Genomic DNA, 20,082 nt, shown 5'->3' with positions numbered 1-20,082 from the left:
CTATGTTTTTATCATTTCGATTTTGCTTGCAATTTTACAGCTTACTCTGATTTTCCTCTTCTTTTATGATTTTCAAATATTACCAACATCAAGCTTGTATAAAACATCGTCTTTCTTTAAACACGTATGGTGAAAATTATTCAAGCAGATGGCTATCTACCGTGGTTGGTAACCAAGGATCCAGTGTTGGCTCAGTTGTTCCTGAAATGGAGTCCAGTTTAATAACTCACATGAAGACAAGAATTAAATTGGAAATTGCAGGCTGAAATAGTCTGCATTTGATCAGAAAGAGATTATAGGAAGGAAAGAACACAGTGAAACAGCCTGTATTTTAAAAGGAGCTGGGTTTCTGATAGTTCTGTGCTTTATCAGTTCATAATCAAAGTAAGCAATATAAACCCATTTTTAAAACACTAATATATGTTTTTTTTTTTTTAGGAGAAGCCAATTCCTTGCAGATGTTAGTGGCATTAACATTCTCTTTCTTGACATTTAGAACCATAGTGTTCTGGACTTGCAATAGAAAATTCAGTTCTGCTTTGTTGGAGGTTTGGGGCAGGTAATGATTCTAGCCTGTCCTCTGCCCACTCTAGCTAGGTGTTCAGATGTTTCTGAAACTTCCTGTTATTTCCAAGCTCCCAAGATTAGGGGTGGGCAATTTTTTTTAGCGCAAATGAAACCTTGTAGGATGAGGCAAGATTGGGGTTGGTCACGATCTCTTACTTGTATAACTATATTATGTATCAACTGTATAGCTAGTAAAATTGATTCTATTGTACTACAAGATATAAAAGCCCATTTGGTGAAATTTAAAATATTGTGGAGCAGAGAGATTAGGGCAAGCCATGTAGCCTCTTTAAGCCTTAATTCCCTCCACTGCAAATGGGTTTAATAATAATACCTACAGGAAGACATTATGAGGGGTAGTTGACACAATCATATGAGATTCATAGAATATTCCTGACCTTGAGAGAGCAGAGCAGTTAGGAGTACACAGTATCTCTAAGTCCAAATCCTGACTCCATTACTTGCTTGCTGTTGGACCTTGGACAAATACCTAACCTCTCTATTCTTTGATTTCCTCAGTTATAACATGGGATTAGTAATAGCTCATTCATAAATATGTTATGAGGATTAAAAGAACAAATGTTTATAAAGCATTTATTACAGGGCCAGCACTTAGCTATTGTTTGCTAACTAAATAACTTAGCCATAAGCACACAAATGTAAGTTTATCATTATCATATTTTCCCAAAAGAAATGGAATATTTTTGGTAAAACTTAAAAATTGCCATATTAAGAAAAAGAAATAAAAGGTATCCAAATGGGAAGGGAGGAGGTAAAATTGTCACCATATGCAGATGACATGATACTATATATGGAAAACCCTAATGACTCCACACAAAAACTACTAGATGTAATAAGTGAATTCAGCAGAGTAGCAGGATACAAGGTTAACATTCAGAAATGTTTCATTCCTTTACACTGACAATGAAATATCAGAAGGGGAAGGTAAAAAAACAGTACCTTTTAAAATCACACCAAAAAAAATAAATAAATAAAATACCTGGGAATAAACCTGACCAAGGAAGTGAAAGACTTATACACTGAGAACTATAGAACATTAATAAAGGAAATAAAAGAGGATTCAAAGAACTGGAAAGATATCCCATGCTCTTGGATCAGAAAAATTAATATTGTTAAGATGGCAATACTACCCAAAGAAATCTACAGATTTAATGCAACCCCTATCAAATAACCCATAACATTTTTCATAGAAATAGAAAAAATAGTCCAAAAATTCATATGGAAACATAAAAGATCCAGAATTGTGAGAGCAATCCTGAGGGAAAAAAATGAAGCAGGAGGCATAACTCTCCCAGACTTCAGACAATACTACAAAGTTACAGTAATCAAAACAGTGTGGTATTGGTACAAAAACAGGGATATGGATCAATGGAACAGAACAGAGAGCTCAGAAATAAACATACACATCTATGGTCAATTAATCTTTGACAAAGGAGGCAAGAGTATAAAATGGGATAAAGAGTCTCTCCAACAAGTGGTGCTGGGAAAGTTGGACAATTGCATGTAAATCAATGAAGTTAGAACACACCCTCACACCATTCACAAAAACAGACTCAAAATGGCTTAAAGATTTAAACGTAAGACACAACACCATCAAACTCCTAGGAGAGAGCATAGGCAAAACATTCTCTGACATAAATCATACCAAAGTTTTCTTAGGTCAGCCTCCCAAGGAATAAATACCAGAAATAAAATCAAATGAACAAATGGGATCTGATCAAACTTACAAGCTTTTGCACAGCAAGGAAACCATTAAAAAAAACACACACACACACAAGACAACCTATGGAATGGGAGAAAATATTTGCAAATGATACAACAGACAGGGGCTTAATCTCCAAAATATACAAACAGCTCATACAACTTAACAGTAAAAAAACAAACAACTCAATCAAAAAATGGGCAGAAGACCTTGGTTGACATTTCTCCAAAGAAGACATACAGATGGCCAGCAGGCACATGAAAAGATGCTTGACATCACTGATTATTAGAGAAACGCACATCAAAATTATAATGAGGTATCACTTCACACCAGTCAGAATGGCCATCATTAAAAAGTCTACAAATAACAAATGCTGGAGAGGGTGTGGAGAAAAGGGAACCCTCCTACACTGTTGGTGGGAATGTAAGCTGGTACAGCCACTATGGAAAACAGTATGGAAGTTCCTCAGAAAACTAAAACTAGAATTACCATATGATTCAGTGGTCAGACTCCAGGGAATATACTCAGACAAAACTATAACTGAAAGAGACACATGCCTATTTAAGTCTTCCACCCATTTTTGGATTGCGTTGTTTGGTTTTTTGATACTGAGCTGCATGAGCTGCTTGTATATTTTGGAGATTAATCCTTTGTCAGTTGCTTCATTTGCAAATATTTTCTCCTATTCTGAGGGTTCTTTCTCCAAAGAAGATAAACAGATTGTCAACAAACATATGAAAGGATGCTCAACATCTCTAATTATTAGAGAAATGCAAACTAAAACTAGAATGAGGTATCACCTCACACCAGTCAGAATGGCCATCATCAAAAAATCTACAAACAATAAATGCTGGAGAGGGTGTGGAGAAAAGGGAACCCTCTTGCACTGTTGGTGGGAGTGTAAATTGATACAGCCACTATGAAGAACAGTATGGACATTCCCTAACAAACTAAAAATGGAAATACCAAACGACCCAGCAATCCCACTACTGGGCATATACCCTGAGAAAACCATAATTCAAAAAGAGTCATGTACCACAATGTTCATTGCAGCTCTATTTACAATAGCCAGGACATGGAAGCAACCTAAGTGTCCATTGACAGGTGAATGGATAAAGAAGATGTGGCACGTATATACAATGGAATATCACTCAGCCATAAAAAGAAATGAAATTGAGTTATTTGTAGTGAGGTGGATGGACCTAGAGTCTGTCATACAGAGTGAAGTAAGTCAGAAAGAGAAAAACAAATACCATATGCTAACACATATATATGGAATCTAAAAAAAAAGAAAAGGTTCTGAAGAACCTAGGGGCAGGACAGGAATAAAGATGCAGACATAGAGAATGGACATGAGGACATGGGGAGGGGGAAGGGTAAGCTGGGATGACGTGAGAGAGTGGCATGGACATATATACACTACCAAATGTAAAATATGTAGCTAGTGGGAAGCAGCCTCATAGCACTGGGAGATCAGCTCGCTGCTTTGTGACCACCTAGAAGGGTGGGAGGGAGACGCAAGAGGGAGGGGATATGGGGATATATGTATACATAGAGCTGCTTAACTTTGTTATACAGCAGAAACTAGCACAACATTGTAAAGCAATTATACTCCAATAAAGATGTTAAAAAAGAAAAAAAAAAGACACATGCAGCCCTATGTTCATAGCAGCACTGTTCACGATAGCCAAACCATGGAAACAATGTAAATGCCCATTGACAGATGAATGGATAAAGAAGATGTGGTACATATATACAATGGAATACTACTCAGTCATACAAAAGAAACAAAATAATGCCACTTGCAGCAACATGGATGCAACTACAGATTAAGTGAAATAAGTCAGAAAGAGAAAGACAAATACCAGGTGATATCACATATATGTGGAATCTAAAATATGGCACAAATGAACCTATCTACAAAACAGAAACAGACTCATAGACATAGAGAACGGACTTGTGGTTTCCAAGTGAGGGTTGGGGGAGGGATGGATGGGAGTTTGGGGTTGATAGATGCAAACTATTACATTTAGAATGGATAAACAACCAGGTCCTAATGTATAGCACAGGGAACTATATTCAATATCCTGTGATAAACCATAATGGAAAAGAATATAAAAAAAGAATGTATAGAAAAATTGCCCTATTAATACATTGTGAAATTTAGAAACCTAAATAAGGATGTAATAATGAGCTAAATATTCTGTTAACACAAATATATTTTAAACAAAACAAGCTAGAATGATATTTGTCATAAATTGACACTAAAAAAAATTATTATTCCATGATGACTAATGCTAAAACTAATTTTCATTCTTGTAATTTTGTTTGTTTAATTTTGGGTAAAAAATATTCCATTCTAAGCACAGTTTGGGAAATGTCAAACAAAAGTACCTGCAATTTTTTTTATGATATTTTAAAATCACTCTCACAGGTACATGAAAGGGTGCTCTACATCACTAACTATAGAGACATAAAAAATCAAAACCACGATGAAATATCACTTCACACCTGTTAGAATGGCTATCATAAGAAAAACAAAAGATGATAAATACTGGCAAATATATGGAAAAAAGGGAACCCTTGTGCAGCAGTGATGGGATGGTTAATTGGTGCAGCCACTGTGACAAAAAGTATGGATGTTCCTCAAAAAAGTAAAAATAGAACTACCACATGATCCAGCAATTTCATTTCTGGGAATATATTTGAAGGAAATGAAAACTCTATGTTAATGATATTTCTGCACCCCCATGTTCATACCAGCATTATTTACAATATGCAAGATATGGAAACCACCTAAGTGTCCATCAATGAATGAGTGGCTAAAGAAATTGTGGTATATATATACAATGGAATACTATTCAGCCATTAAAAGGAAGAAATCCTGCCATTTGTGACAGCATGGATGAATCTTGCGAGTATCATGCTAAGTGACCTAAGTCAGAGAGAGAAGGACAAATATCATATGACCTCACTTGTATGTGGAATCTAAAAAGAAAAAGAGATCCAGTTTGTGGTTACCTGAGGTGGGGAGTAGAGGGAGGGGGAACTGGATGAAGGTGGTCAAAAGGTACAAACTTCCAGTTATAAAATAAATAAACACTAGGGATGTAAAACACATGACTCTAGTTAACGCCACTGTGTGGTATATTTCAATGTTGTTAAAAGGGTAAATCCTGGGATCTGATCACAAGGAAAAAGATAATATTTTTCCTTTTTCTTTTTTTTCGTGTCTGTATGAGATGAAGGATGTTAGCTGAACTTACTGTGGTCGTCGTCATCTCATAACATTTGCAAAACAAATCATTACGTTGTACACCTAAAACTTGTGCAGTGCTGTTTGTCAGTTATATCTCAGTAAAGCTGGGGGAAAAATCACTCCCAACAAACTGGTTGATTAGTATTTTTTTCAAATTTCAAATTTCTATTTTAATAGATATATGCAAAAATTATTTGAATTGGTAATAAACATTAGTAACTTAAATATTTCTTTTACTTTCTTTTCATTATAATTCATTTAAATTACTCGGACCTCATTAAAACTGGGGAAAAAAATTAAGATACACCAGAAGTCGGTGTATTAGTTTTATATTGCTGCCCGTAACAAATTGGCCCAAAACTTGGTGGCTTAAAATAATAGTTAATTCAATAATTTATAGTTCTGTAAGTCACATTCTGACACAAGCATCACCAAGTGGAAATCAAGCCATAAACAGTGCTGGGTTTACTTCTGGAGGCTCTGGGAGGAGCATTTGTTTCCTTGCCTTTTCAGCCTCTGAGGCTGCCCCCATGCCTTGACTCCCGGGGGCCTCTTCCTCTAACAGCTGGGCATCACACGACATCACCTTGATACTGACTCTTGTTCCTAATTAAGACTTTTATTTTTATTTTTATTTTTTTTGCTGTACGTGGGCCTCTCACTGTTGTGGCCTCTCCCGTTGCGGAGCACAGGCTCCGGACGCGCAGGCTCGGTGGCCATGGCTCACGGGCCCAGCTGCTCCGCGGCATGTGGGATCTTCCCAGACCGGGGCACGAACCCGCGTCCCCTGCATCGGCAGGCGGACTCTCAACCACTGCGCCACCAGGAAAGCCCTCTCCTCCTTAAGACTTTTAATAACCCTGTGGTTATAGTGGGCCCAGCCGGTTAATCCAGGATAAGCTCCCCTGTTTTAACATCAGTTGGTTCATAGTACTCTATCTGCAACATTAATTTCACTTTGTCATAGAACCAAACATATTCAAAGTTTCTAGGGATTAGGTCATGGACACCTTTGGGGAAGTAGCACTATTCTGTCCATCACAGTTAGCAACCATAATCAGCCTGTGAATTCTTGTATCTAACTGGGTTATTATGGGTATATTATGGGTATCAGTTATGTGATGAAAAAGATAACTTTCATTCACCTAAAAATGCTTAAGACTAGTGTAAAGATGGTGGGTTTTCTGCCCACAAGGTGAAGCAGACAAAGCAAGATCTTTTAAATACCATCAAATCTCAAGGAAATTTTGGCGTAGGGAAATTTTTAGCACTGGCAACAAGATTAAAAGGATTGGTTTTCACACAGCAGCCTCTAAGGCAATGACTGTGTCCATTATTTGTGAATATGTGATGTGGGCAAAGACCTCCTCATTCTTTCAAATAAAAGGCAGCTAAATATCAAAGTTTTATCAATTTCTATGACACCTCTCTTTGCAGATGGTACTGAAGACTTTCCCAAACTATTGCTAATATAGTAGATCTTAAAGATGAATCATGGAGAATTTCAATGTGTCATCAAATATTTGTTATGTATTATACTCTCCCAGGCAGGCTAGAATATACTATAATGATTTAAATAATAGTTAAAAACCAAAAGTTCTTCTTTTACAAAATGAAGTCTGAATTTGCAGAATAAATTTAACTAATATGGTAATCTCTTAGATACAATTTACATATAGATATTTTTTTGGTATCATGATATTTAGTTTTTGCAATTTGGGCTTTCCTGATTAGGAATTTGGAGGGTATGATCAAAATGCATCAACACAATTGAAGAATAAATTTACACTTTGTAGGTCTTGGAAATAGAGTACACTGGGACATTGAAGGATTTTTATTTACTGTGTTACCACAGAAGACCATACCATAACATTGTAGCCAGTTTACCATGAAAATCAAAAAAAAGTTGAAATGTATTCAAGCACAATTCCATTTGTTTACTAACTGTGCCAGACTGACTTTAAAATGCATTATCCTCTTTAAGGGCCATGATCAATACTTTTAAAACTTTCAACTCTCCTGGGTCTCTTAAAACCCATGGGCTGTGATGTAATCAACTGGCGGTATCAGTTGCCTTTCAGTATTCTTCTATTCAGTCTCCTAGTCTGTATCCCTGATTGTTTTCACCCAAAGAAAATCAAAAGGGGATTTCAGAAATTGGAAGCAAAATTCTTTTGAATTAAGTTCTGTATGCCTCCAAACATTTTGAGTTTAACTCATGAGAAGATGGGCACTGATGATTTCTAAGCTGATGTCTACTCACAAATTCTGAGCATAAGATCGTCTTCCGGCCCAACTTCTATTAAATTCTGCCTGTACGATCAGTCTTTCTATAGTGAATAGGATCTTCAGTTGTCTGAGGAAACTTTTCTTATGGCCTCTGTCCAACAACTGATCTAGATAAGATGGCAACGTGTCGTACGCTCAAGCAGATCTTTGCTCTTGTTAGCTGGGTTTTAGCTATTCCCTAATCAGTTTGTATTTATTATTGTAATTATATGATTCAATTAAATTATTAAGTGACTGTGAATAAAACTAAATTTGGCTTACTATAAATAAACTAAATGGAATACTTTGGGAAGTCTGTTAAATGTTAGTCACTAAAAGCTTATGTCAAATTTGGGGTGGGAGAGGCACCTCTAAACCAAAGGGTGAACTCTCCACCCAGATTGAATTAAAGCAATCTTAAACAGAGCTTGTAATAAAAGTTTATGGTGTTTATGTAAGAAAGATGAAGTGCAACTCCAATTAGCAGTCTGAAAAAATAAAAAAGGAACTTGGTTTAATCAAAAGTTTGGCAAATGAATGTGCATTTCTATATATTTAACTGAAATAAAATGTTGAACATATATATATATTTATATGCTCCTATGAGTTTTTACAACTTTGTGTTCTAACCAAGTTTTTCGATTAACTGACAAATTCCTGGTCTTAGTTTGAAATAGGAAGACTTTACAGAAAATTATTAACCTTTTCTTTTAATTATCACCGTAACCACTGAGCACTGTGGAATGCTGGTTCACTGAAAAGGAACTATGTAGTACTGAAAATGAACTATGTATCTGACAGTATCATCCAGGGATAAGAACTATGGCTTTGAAACTAATACAACATTGTAAATCAACTATACTCCAATAAAAATTAAAAAAGAACTATGGTCTTGAAGTTAGCTTGACAACTCTTATTCGCATGACCTTGGAGAAAGTTCTCAGCCATGCAAATTTAGTTTCTTTGACTCTGGACAAAGTTCTTAACCACTCAGATTCAGTTCCTTTATTTTTAAAAATAGAATTTAAAATACCAAACTTAAGGAGATCACATTAGTAAATATATGTAAAACTGCCTGGCACAGAGTTGTCATTAAATAAATGTTAGTTTCCCTTTCTTTAACTGGAATTATATATATGCTGTTTTAGAAGACTATGTAGTACTGTGTTGATTTTCTTCAAGATCTATTTTCCTTTACATTTTTATCTACAAAACTTAATATTGCAGCAAAAATTCTACTTAATTTGTGGATATACAGTAGGTATTTATGAGTTATAAAACTCATAAAGTTTTATGAGTCTTAGAAAAAAATCAGTGTATTTCCACCTTATTGAAGAATCCTGCTTTTCTTGCTTAAATATGAATACAAGAACACTGTAAGAGGTGTCATGACTTTTATAACTAGGTACTTAATGCAATTCTCCCCTTGACTTGCCTTCTGTAAACTTCATCTGATTGTCTTCTAAAAAGTTCTGATTAGGGTAAATAAAGAATATAACATTTTGTTTGGATTTAAACATTTAATCAGAAGTAAATTGTCTCAAAATAATAGTGTTGGCCATACTGCATTAAAATACAACACAAAACACACAAACCTATTTAATATCTGAATTTTCACTAGGCTAGTGAATAATGAAAGTCATAGGAAAGCTTTAGTTGTAAATTTCATAATCTAGGGCACTGATGACTAAACTAAGCTCTGCAGATGGACGTAGGCAAAGCCTATTCATGCAAGAAAAGAACAGACCTCCTTGGATTTTCATTCACCTGCATAAATGGCATTATTACCTCCTGAGTGACCGTTTGAACAACTACAACCTGGAAGACATCTTCCTGCTCATATGTTTACAACATATTTTATACAAGAACTGCTTTTATTAAAAAAATTTCTTGAAAGAATTATTTCTCCCCAAGTGCTAGGCAATAACAAGATAAAAATGCAAGACTTTTCCCCTATAGGTTGATGTCCCTCAATCCCTCTTATTTTCCTTTTTTGAGTAATAAAGTGTATAGTAGTTGGGTGTAATAAAAAAATTGGTGAATAATTAAACGCATAATGAAAAAGACCATCCCAGACGTTTCTCCTTGTACGTAAATTTCTAGATCCACAAGAGAGATGTGGCATTAGTGGATGAAAGTGTTTAGCATATAGTAAGTCTGTAATAACACTGATTAAATAGCTAATGTAAAATGGTATTGTCAGAGAAAAACTCATATTACCACAATCAATAAAACATATCAATAGATACCATCATTATTATAAAAACTTAATCCTATTTACCAATTCAAATTAAATCATACATTTTGAACGAATCTGGATTCAAAATATGGTACTCTGTATCTTACTGTAACTTTTGATAAAATGTCTGTTTTGCTATATTATTTAATGTAGACTAATATATATTAAGCATTGGATTTTAACAGAGAATGATTAGTCTAGCATATATTCATGGTTTCTTTGCCCAAGCCAAAGAGATAATGCATTAATCAAGTCCTTTTTCGACATAGAATGTATTTCATACAAGTTAAACAGAAAACTGCGTTTAAGTAAATGGTGATAAATTCAAACAGAAGAAATCGGTGTTTGCTAGCTCTTTTTATGTTTAGTCATCTATGATTCTTATTTTAAAAACCACTAGATAAGAAGCTTAGGTAGAAAACTTAAAACTAAAATAGCCTTTTCATGGGGAGGAGCTCTTTTGTAGACAGTGCTCAGTGCAATAAGATGCTTTTTTATTTTATGTTAAACGCTTACATGGAAGTATTCATTCTAAAATGCTAAAAGATGTTACAGACTCTATAGATGAGATACAGAAAGAGACAGAAAGCAAACTATTATTAGCTTTGTGCCAGGACCTTAAAAGTTAAAGCCAAGAATAGAGAATGATGTTGGTTGGTACCTGCCCGTCACCAGTTTGGGGTGGAGGCATTTGGAATTTAGAGATCGCTTACATTTTTTGTACTTCAGACTAGTATCATTGAATTGGTCATCATTAAACTGTCTCAAAGTTTGATGCTTGACTTGTATCATTCTACCATGCTAGGGGAAATAATACGATGGTCTACCATTCAGCCATATCTTTTGTTTTCACACAGCGGCGGTCCTGAGAGTAGTGTTTACACAATCTCTCGTAGTATGAATACTGTGGCTTTTAAATTCAGTGCTATTTTCAGTAGATGTGAAAGACAAAGTCAAAAAAGGCTGTTACCGTTTTAGTGACTTCATCCACTTTTCTAAGACCTAGGAAGAATCATCTGCAAATATTTAATTCTCTTGGACCGGAATCTAGTGCCTGTACCTATGATGAAGAATCTAGTGCCTGTACCTACGATGACTGTTTCCCCACACTGAAGAGATAACAAAGGAAAAGGGAAGAAGAGCCTACATGGGGGTCTCTTCCTTCTGTTTCAGGAGGCCAACATTTTCTGATTGCTGAAACACAAACAGAAAAGGTCAGAGATTGAAGGAGCATGTAGAAACCACAAATCCACCTCCTACTGTTTGCAAGAGGTGATGGAGAAGATGATTCTTTGCCAGCTGTGTGTCTATGGCCTCCATTCCACCACTGAAAGCTCAATGTGGGTGAGCTAGAGGGGGTGTTTGTGAACGAGCATCCCAAGGACGGAGAATAGAGAGAACTTAGTAAAAGCAGAACACAAACTTCCTGCCTAGACTCTGACAAATTGAGGGAATTCCACACAGAGGGAGCCAATGTGCCCAGGAGAGGAGTTCACAGGAAATTCGTAAGACAGTTTTCCCAGATTTAGAACATTGCTGACAGCTGGAGAGCTGGTGAGTAGATGAGAAAGAATCTTAATAAGTATTACTCTGTTCTGTGTTTGGATCTTATGGTAACAGTTCTTTGAAGGCATGAGGGAAGAATTAAAGTTGTTTCTGAATTCCTATTGGAGGCTAAAACTGTTTTTTTTTTAACCTTGCAAAACATCCGGAGTTACATCAAGTGGTTCTCTAAGATCAAAAGTTTATAATCCTAGGAGGAAACAGAGATCAGGAAAGACAAGATACTTATCTAACAAGTTGATCTCATTGGTCACTGTGGCCAATGTCATTCACCCAGGGCATGGTTCCTTCCTTTCTAATCATCCCCAAGTTCATCTCCTGCTAGAATCATGTTCAGCAGCAGAAACTGATTTACCAAGATGTATCAAAGCAGCTGCCCTCCTGCCAAAGTCCAAACCTTCTCGTTTCTCTTAAACTTGCTCTCGTAATAGAAGATGCAAGGCAGAATTCCTAATACAAAATGAACATTGCTAAAACAGTTGTAGACAGAGAAGAAAAGTTTGGTTGGAATTAGTGACAATACTACACAGTACACGTTTTAAAGAAATATAGGGATTTCTCCATTTATTTATGACTGTGGCACATATACAGAAATTACCAGCTGCTATTTGCAGAATAGTTTTCTACCTCAGCTTCTTATCTAATGGAATTAACACACGTTAATTCATTCAGTTCTCACAGACTGAAATAGTTTCTGTTGGGATCATTCACATTTTTCCTATAAAGAAACTGAGGCACTAAGCACTGGGGGACTCGCTCAAGTTCACACCTTTGGTAAATAGCAGAGCTGGGATTTTGATGCTAGAGACAACATGGTCAACCATCACGCACACAGGGACACCTTGGAGATGTTGCAGGTTGGGTTGCGGACCATCACAATAAAGCCAATATTGCAATAAAGTCACACAAGTTTTTTGGTATCCTAGTGCATATAAAAATTATGTCTACACTATACTGTAGTCTATTAAGTGTGCAATAGCATGCTATCTAAAAAAAAGTACATACCTTAATTTAAAAATACTTTATTGCTAAAAAATGCTAACCATCATCTGAGCCTTCAGCAAGTCTTAATCTTTTTGTAATATTAACAGGAAAGATCAGAGATCACCATAACAAATATAATAGTGAAAAAGTCTGAATACTGTGAGAATTACCAAAATGTGACACAGAGACTCAAAGTGGCCAAATGCTGTTGAAAAAATGGCACCAATAGAATTGCTTGACACAGGGTTGCCCCAAACCTCCTTCAATTTGTAAAAAAAAAAAAGCAATCATGTTCAAAGTGCAATAAAACGTGGTATGCCAGTAGTGCCTTTATTGACTCAAGTTAACAAATGATGTCTGGTTAAAATTCCTATTAGATGTTCCTCATCTTTATGTAATCCTGGCAATTAATATGACAATTTTACGTAAATAAGCATTACATAATTTTTGAAAAGATGTAATCGTTTCAAGTAGGCTTACTAGAACTTACATATTGCACCAGTACTTTTCCAGACAAGGATGTTAATATTATGGCTAGTGTCATGGACAGTGCTACGGTTAAGTCAAGGTCATGTCTTAAAAGTAATCCTCTTCCCAACATTGTGGTCCAAATTACAAAGGTTTTAACTGTATATATTAGGCTGTGTTTTCTTTGAAATGTACTTAGGGAATTTGGAATTGTGCTTTGGTAGACTTCACTGGCTCACCAACCCTTTATGACCTGGCCCTTTCGGATAGGATCTATCTATAGTTTGTTTTTCACTCTAGTATTTGTACTCACTGGGGAAAACCTGGCCTTTTTCCTTCTGAATGCTTACTATAAAATGGACATACCTGTTCTCCGCTCTGGTTTAGGATGGTGTTTCCTGGTATCCAGGGGAATCATTTTATTTCCCCAAATCTGAGACAGAAAGATTTCCTGTGTAAAATAAAGTGAGGCTGTTCCTAATCTGGGATTCTACTTTCTGCTTGGTAAGGACTCTCATCTGTAAGTGAAGCTTTCACACCAAGGTATCAGTGATACAGAGGGCCAATGATGTTCTAGATTCCTGCCATCTGCACATGTCCTTTCCCCATTACTTCCCCACCCACATCATCATGGCGGCCAATCTTAAACCTTAACCATTTCTGCTACAGCCCGATCCAGAACTTTTCTGGCCTGTTTGCTAGTTAGAAATGGCGGGACCTGGAAGGGGCAGAGGCCATTTTGCTTTGTAGTTTTGACATCAGCAAAAATCATGAGGCAGTGGCTCAAGTGGGGGTCCCACTGGGGTCTGTGGATAGAATTCGGAGGTGGGGAGTTCATGAACTTTGAAGGGAAGAAGATACACTCTTATTTTCACTAACCTCTAGCTGACATTATTTCCCTCAATCATTATTAACCACAACTGTAGCACTGGTTGTGACTTTTTCACTAGGAGAAACTGGATATTTTCCTATCATGGTTGTTGTAGAGATCTCCAAATATCATATACACACATCACAATTTTATAATCAAAGCAGCTCCTAGACTTACTAGCAGATTTTATTGCTTAATATGTTAAAAAATAAGCATAGGCCTTAATACAATTTGTATTTTGATAACAATATTTAATAGAATTGCTTTATTTTGCAATTCTATCTATCGTATTTTATGCATTTAAAGTCATGATTCGGGGGAACAAACAACAAGGTTAAGAATCTCTGTTATGCATAGAAAACAAATGTATGGCTACCAAAGGGAAAATGTGGGGGGAGGAGGGATAAATTAGGAGGTTGGGATTAACAAGGGCATGCTACTTGTATAAAATAATCAACAAGGACCTACTGTATAGCACAGGGAACTATACTCAATACTCTGTAATAACCTATATGGGAAACGAATCTGGAAAAGAATAGATATATGAATATGTATAACTAAATCACTTTGCTATATACCTGAAGCTAACACAACATCATAAATCAACTATACTCCAATATAAAATTTAAAAAAAAAGAATCTCTACTATAAGGTGATATCCAAGGGGAAAAGAGTAGAAAAACAAATTAATTGAGGACCTTCTCTGCTTGTTTTGGAAGTTAATGCTGTACATCTGGTGACTGCACAGGGGTGCCAAAGAATGAGGATCTAGGGAATCCGGTGGAGCTGTCCAGATGATGACACACTGTTACTAATGCATATATTTTTACCCCAACACACTGCATTGTACTCTGTCCATTAAGTGTAAGAAATCTCACACTTAGAGACATAGTGTTGGAGTTTCTGTAGAGACATAGTGTCTCTCAACTTTGTTTAGAGACATAGTGTTGGAGTTGTCTCTTTCATATTATCAATCACCAGGAGAAGTGTACCCTGGGAGAGAATAAGCCAGGAACCACGTGTGGACCTTGATCTCTTCCTAGCCAAGCAGAAGTTGAAAAAGGAGGTTGGTAGTCTTTTAAAAGGAACAGTCAATGGACTGCAACACCATGACTACAAGTGTGTCTTTTGAGGTTTTTCCCTGCTAATCATACCTGCAAAACAGTGTAGAAATCAGTTGTGTCAGAAGGGGACTCTACCATGCTGACTTCACTGCACCAGTATCACATGGAGCCCCGAGACAAGGGGAACTTTCAGGACACTACTTCCTGAGTGTGGTGAAAGTATATTAATATTTATTCAGATATTTGTTTTACTTATTTTCTATTACTATATACACTAAATAATACAGTATCATCCTAGACTATGTTCCAAGAGTTAGCAACAGAGTGCTTTGTTTTATGCCTTGCATCTGTGATCTTAAGTGTACAGCAGAATCACCTGGAGCACCTAAAAAAAAGTATACATTCCCTGTCCATCCCAAAGATATTCTATATCAGAGGCATTGGTAGGTTTTCATACAACTGTGCTTTTTAAAAGGCACATATATAACAAACACAAACCTAGGTGAGAAAAATTACTGAGTCCATGAATAACTAAATCCTTAATTATTTTGATTAAGATAATGAGTTTAAGAACTGATATAATACTAAGGTGACATGAGTTTATATTTCATGCAATTATGTACATTTTGTAATTTTTGGAAAAAGTTACAAAGTAACTAATTCTAACCTATAATATCTAATTTGCCTGTTAATTTTTTGTATTATAAAATACACAATTAACTATACACAGTGAAGAGCATAGAGGCAGTCATTTTAATTTACTTAGTAAAATTATAGGTCTCGTATAAAAGCTGTAAAAAGGTTATACAAGCATTGCTTCCCTTTATTGAAAGCACTACCTTCACCAGCTGTGCTGAAGTCCTGTGTGCTTGATCTACTGCAAATCATGACACACATCTCTAAATAGATAACTTTTATCTAATATTTCCATTGTTTTTCTTAGTCCCATCTTGATTTGCCAGTTACCCGCTTTTACTAATGATGAAAACATATCTTCCTTTATTAACTTAGATCCCAGGTTTTTACTCTCTTGAATCCCACTCTCTGTATTTATCATTTCCCATCTTATCTGGATATAGAATGTAATTTTATTCTTCAAACACAGTCTTCCTCTATTGTCTCACTGATTAAATATCAAGGAACATCTGATGTTAAAGGTACTGTGTCAGACTCTGGATATAATGGAGATAAATATTTAGTCAGTCTTTGGAGGGAAAACAGGCAATTACAACATCATGTGACAATTGCTATACTCTAGGGAAAACTGAGGAGCTGATTTTGGGTTGACTTTGCCCAGGTTGGTCAGAGGAAATGATTCCTGAACTGATTTAAGTCATTAGTGGAGTTAGGTACTCAATAAAGGTGGAGCTGATTGAAGCACAGGCGGGACATGGAGTCTGGGGCAACTGAAGATAATTATCTGGGTCTCAGTATGGATTGTAATTGATGGAGAAGTTCGGAAATGGGTTTGAAAATATGCTGGGGGGCTATAGCATTACTTTCTCTGCCAAACAAAGGGATTTACATTTTAAGACAATGAGATTTCAATCAGGGGGAACATATCTAACTTACTTTTTATAAAATCTACTTGGACTTCTTATGCAAGCTTCATTTTTCTAACCAGCCTGACAGCGTTCTCCCAACCTCTTACTAAAGGACCTAACAGATTAAGAAAAAAAAAAACATACTTTAACAACATCCAAATGTCAAGACGGAATACCTATTCATAAGAATCTACAAGAAACTTCTACCTATTTGTGAAGCTGGATCGAGAAAAGTGATTGGCGGCCTAACCATTACTTCTGTGATAAAAAAATGCAGACCTAAGCCGTCAAACAAAGGTAGGAAAGCACTATATCTCTCTTGTGTTGCTTTCTTGTTCAGAGATCCAAAACACGTTCTAAGAACAAAACAAAACCAGCAACCAAAGTGGTTATCCCTATACTCTGTGACAACTGTTGTGTAGATAAAAACACTATGCCTCTGTCTCTCCTTTCCTTCTCTCCCCACTATCTTATACTGTTTCAGAGATGCCAATAAGAAACTTTTTCCCCCTTCTGTTTATGGACTACTTAAATGAAACACCTATATACCAGACTACAGAGACTACCTCAGCATATACAAAAAAACATAAGCTGTGCAGGTGACATTTAGACCACAGCCAATACCAACTAGACACTGTTAACACAATTAAGAAAATATAAAGATTTAGAACAAAATACAAATGTACATGCAGTTGATCTCTGGATGGGCAATGACTTCCCAAGAATTTAATTCTAAAAGGAAAAAAAAAATTACATAGGTGACTATATGAAAAACAACAACAACAACAAAAACTCTGGTTGGATGCTTCTCTTTGCTCCCTAGCAGCATTTGCTTGCTGTTCCAGAGCACTTATTACAGTAATATCAACGCTGAGCAGATCCATGTCTGTATTTCATACGCTTCCTGAAGGTTGCAACTGTGCATTTCTGGTCTCTACCTACTGCCTGTCACATATTAGGTATGAATAAATATTTCTCAATGACTTTTTCTAAAATCACAAAGACAGAAAAAGAACTTTCAACAAACATAAAAATAAAATTTGCAAGTCAACAAGAAAACACTACTACTCTAGTAGAAAAACATGTTTAAGATGTCCAGATTCTTCAGACATCTGAATTATTAATAAAATATTTCTCAATGTTTATTCTCCCTTCCAGTAAAACCAGTAAAATTAAAACAAGTAAAGCCAGTAAAATTAAAACTAGATAATACAAATTTTGCCTTTCAAATTGGCAAGTTGATGTACCCTGTTGCACAGGATGGTGCTGTGAATATAGATTTATCACGGTCTTGCTAGAATAATTGTAAAGAGCCAAAGCAGGAGACATAGTACCACAATTTTGAAACAAACAAACAAAACAAAACCCAGTCATATTCTTTATAGCCCTGTTGAACACAATAAACTCCAAATAAACAATGTATAGGAAATAAAGGGAAAATACAAAAATACATATTCATGAATGAAATCAAATAAGATTACTGAAAATAATCCAGCCACAGCCCCCAAACATTACTTATGTTACTCTCCATGAAGGAAACACTTGTGTATAAAATACATTTCCTACTTGATGATATTCCAAACTTAATTCTCTCGTATTCTTAGATATATTATTCTGATGACTTTCACTAAGGTTAAGGGTGCAACACAGGGAATAGACGTATTTTGCTAACATACGGATTATGTATGTTCACACACTGTGTTAACATACAAATTTGTAACATATTCGTGTTTTATTCTGTCTGTGATTTTATTATAATTTTATTTTTAAGTTGAAAATCAAAACAAATTATATATACTTTTATATTATGTATATTCATATAACTATATTTTCTAATTAAACATGTTTAAACAGTGTATAAATGTGTGTAAACATTTTTGATGATGATGGCAAACCTGTTCGTTTCTGGCTTTATTAGACATCTGTTCATTTAAGTAGGTTTCTGCTGCATATGTGCATAGGATTATTTTTTTATTCTAAAATTTGTTAAAAGTTTCATTTAAAAAATAGATGTTTGAGTTATTAAGTACTTTTGACATCTTTCAAGATGATCATTTGATTATTATTTTTAATATGTCTGAATGAATATTTTCTAAAGTTAATCATTCCTTGCTTTCCTGGAGTAAATCCTACCTGATCAGGATGTTCTACTATTTCAATAAACTTCTGATTTTGATTTGGTAGTATTTTATCTACTATTTTATACATATGTTCATAAGTGAGAACTTGGTAGAGAGAAACAGATTAGATAAACAGACATACAGATACAGATAGACAATGCATGCACACCTTGTCTGGGTTTATTTCGCTAGCTTTGTAGTCTCGTATAATCTTTTTGGAAACTTTCCTTTCCTCCTATGTTCTGGCACTGTTTTAAAAAACCAGAAATGGGGAATAGGGAGTTACTGCTAATGGGTACAAGGTTTCTTTTTAAGATGATGAAATGTTCTAAGATTAGATTATAGAGATGTTTGCACAACTGTGTAAACATAAAAACCATGGAACTGTACACTTTAAACATGTGAATTTTATGGTACGTAAATTATTTCTCAATAAAGCTGTTTAAAAGAGTATTATTTGTTGAAGATTTAACAGACTCATCCAAATGTTTTTACCTAGTAATTTTCTTATCAAATTTTCAAATTTATTTGTACAAAATTCCACATAATGTTTCAAATGTTTTATCTGTTGTCGTGTTTTCTATCTCTTTCCTAGCATCAATACTGTCTCCTTTCTGTCTCTGTTTATATTTGAGAAAGAATTTCTTTAGTAGCCTATTCAAGTAAATTTTTTTTTCAAGTCCATTTTAGGTGAGTTTATATTTCACTAAGTTTTTTCTTATAACTTCTTAATTTTTAACTTATGTTGGATTATTCTGTCATTCTTTCTCTAGCTTCTTGATTAAACCTGTGTGTATAGAAAAAAACAATGAAAAGAAATAGATTAAAACTAAAAGTATGGTGTAGTTGGCTTAACAGTGATATTAACTTCAGGTTTTCTATATTTCTGGTGTTATCTAGAGTTAGCATGCAACACTGTTATAATAAAAAAGTACCACTATTTTAAAAATTACATTTATATGAAAATACTGAGGCTGTTTTTAAGTAGAAGAATTAACAGTAGGACATTTTGATTGATAACGTTCAAAGCATTTGTGACATGGCTGTTTAGGAGAATCTGTGTTAAAATGGAAATCTATTTTTCCTTATCAAATAATTTGTGCGTAACGTTTCCTCTTACTCTGTCCCCGTTTGAACCATGACTATGAGAAAATCTTAATTTTGGTCTTCCTTTTCTTCTCTTTTGCATGGATACATATTAATAAATATATAAATTATGTGTCCTTTGTCTTTTATCATAAGATCTACAAAAAAGATTTCTAAAATTTTGGTTATAACTGCATTTGCCTGGGAGAAAGCATCAGTCATACTGTCAAATGCCATCATTATAAAAATGTGAGCTCATTAAATATAAGGGATGGTGTGTGTATGTGTGGGAGAAATGTTAAAATGTTAACTGAGGAAATCCCGTG

The sequence above is a fragment of the Tursiops truncatus genome, chromosome 18, assembly GCF_011762595.2.
Source record: "Tursiops truncatus isolate mTurTru1 chromosome 18, mTurTru1.mat.Y, whole genome shotgun sequence".
Taxonomy (NCBI): domain Eukaryota; kingdom Metazoa; phylum Chordata; class Mammalia; order Artiodactyla; family Delphinidae; genus Tursiops; species Tursiops truncatus.
Note: the sequence above shows the minus strand (reverse complement) of the source record.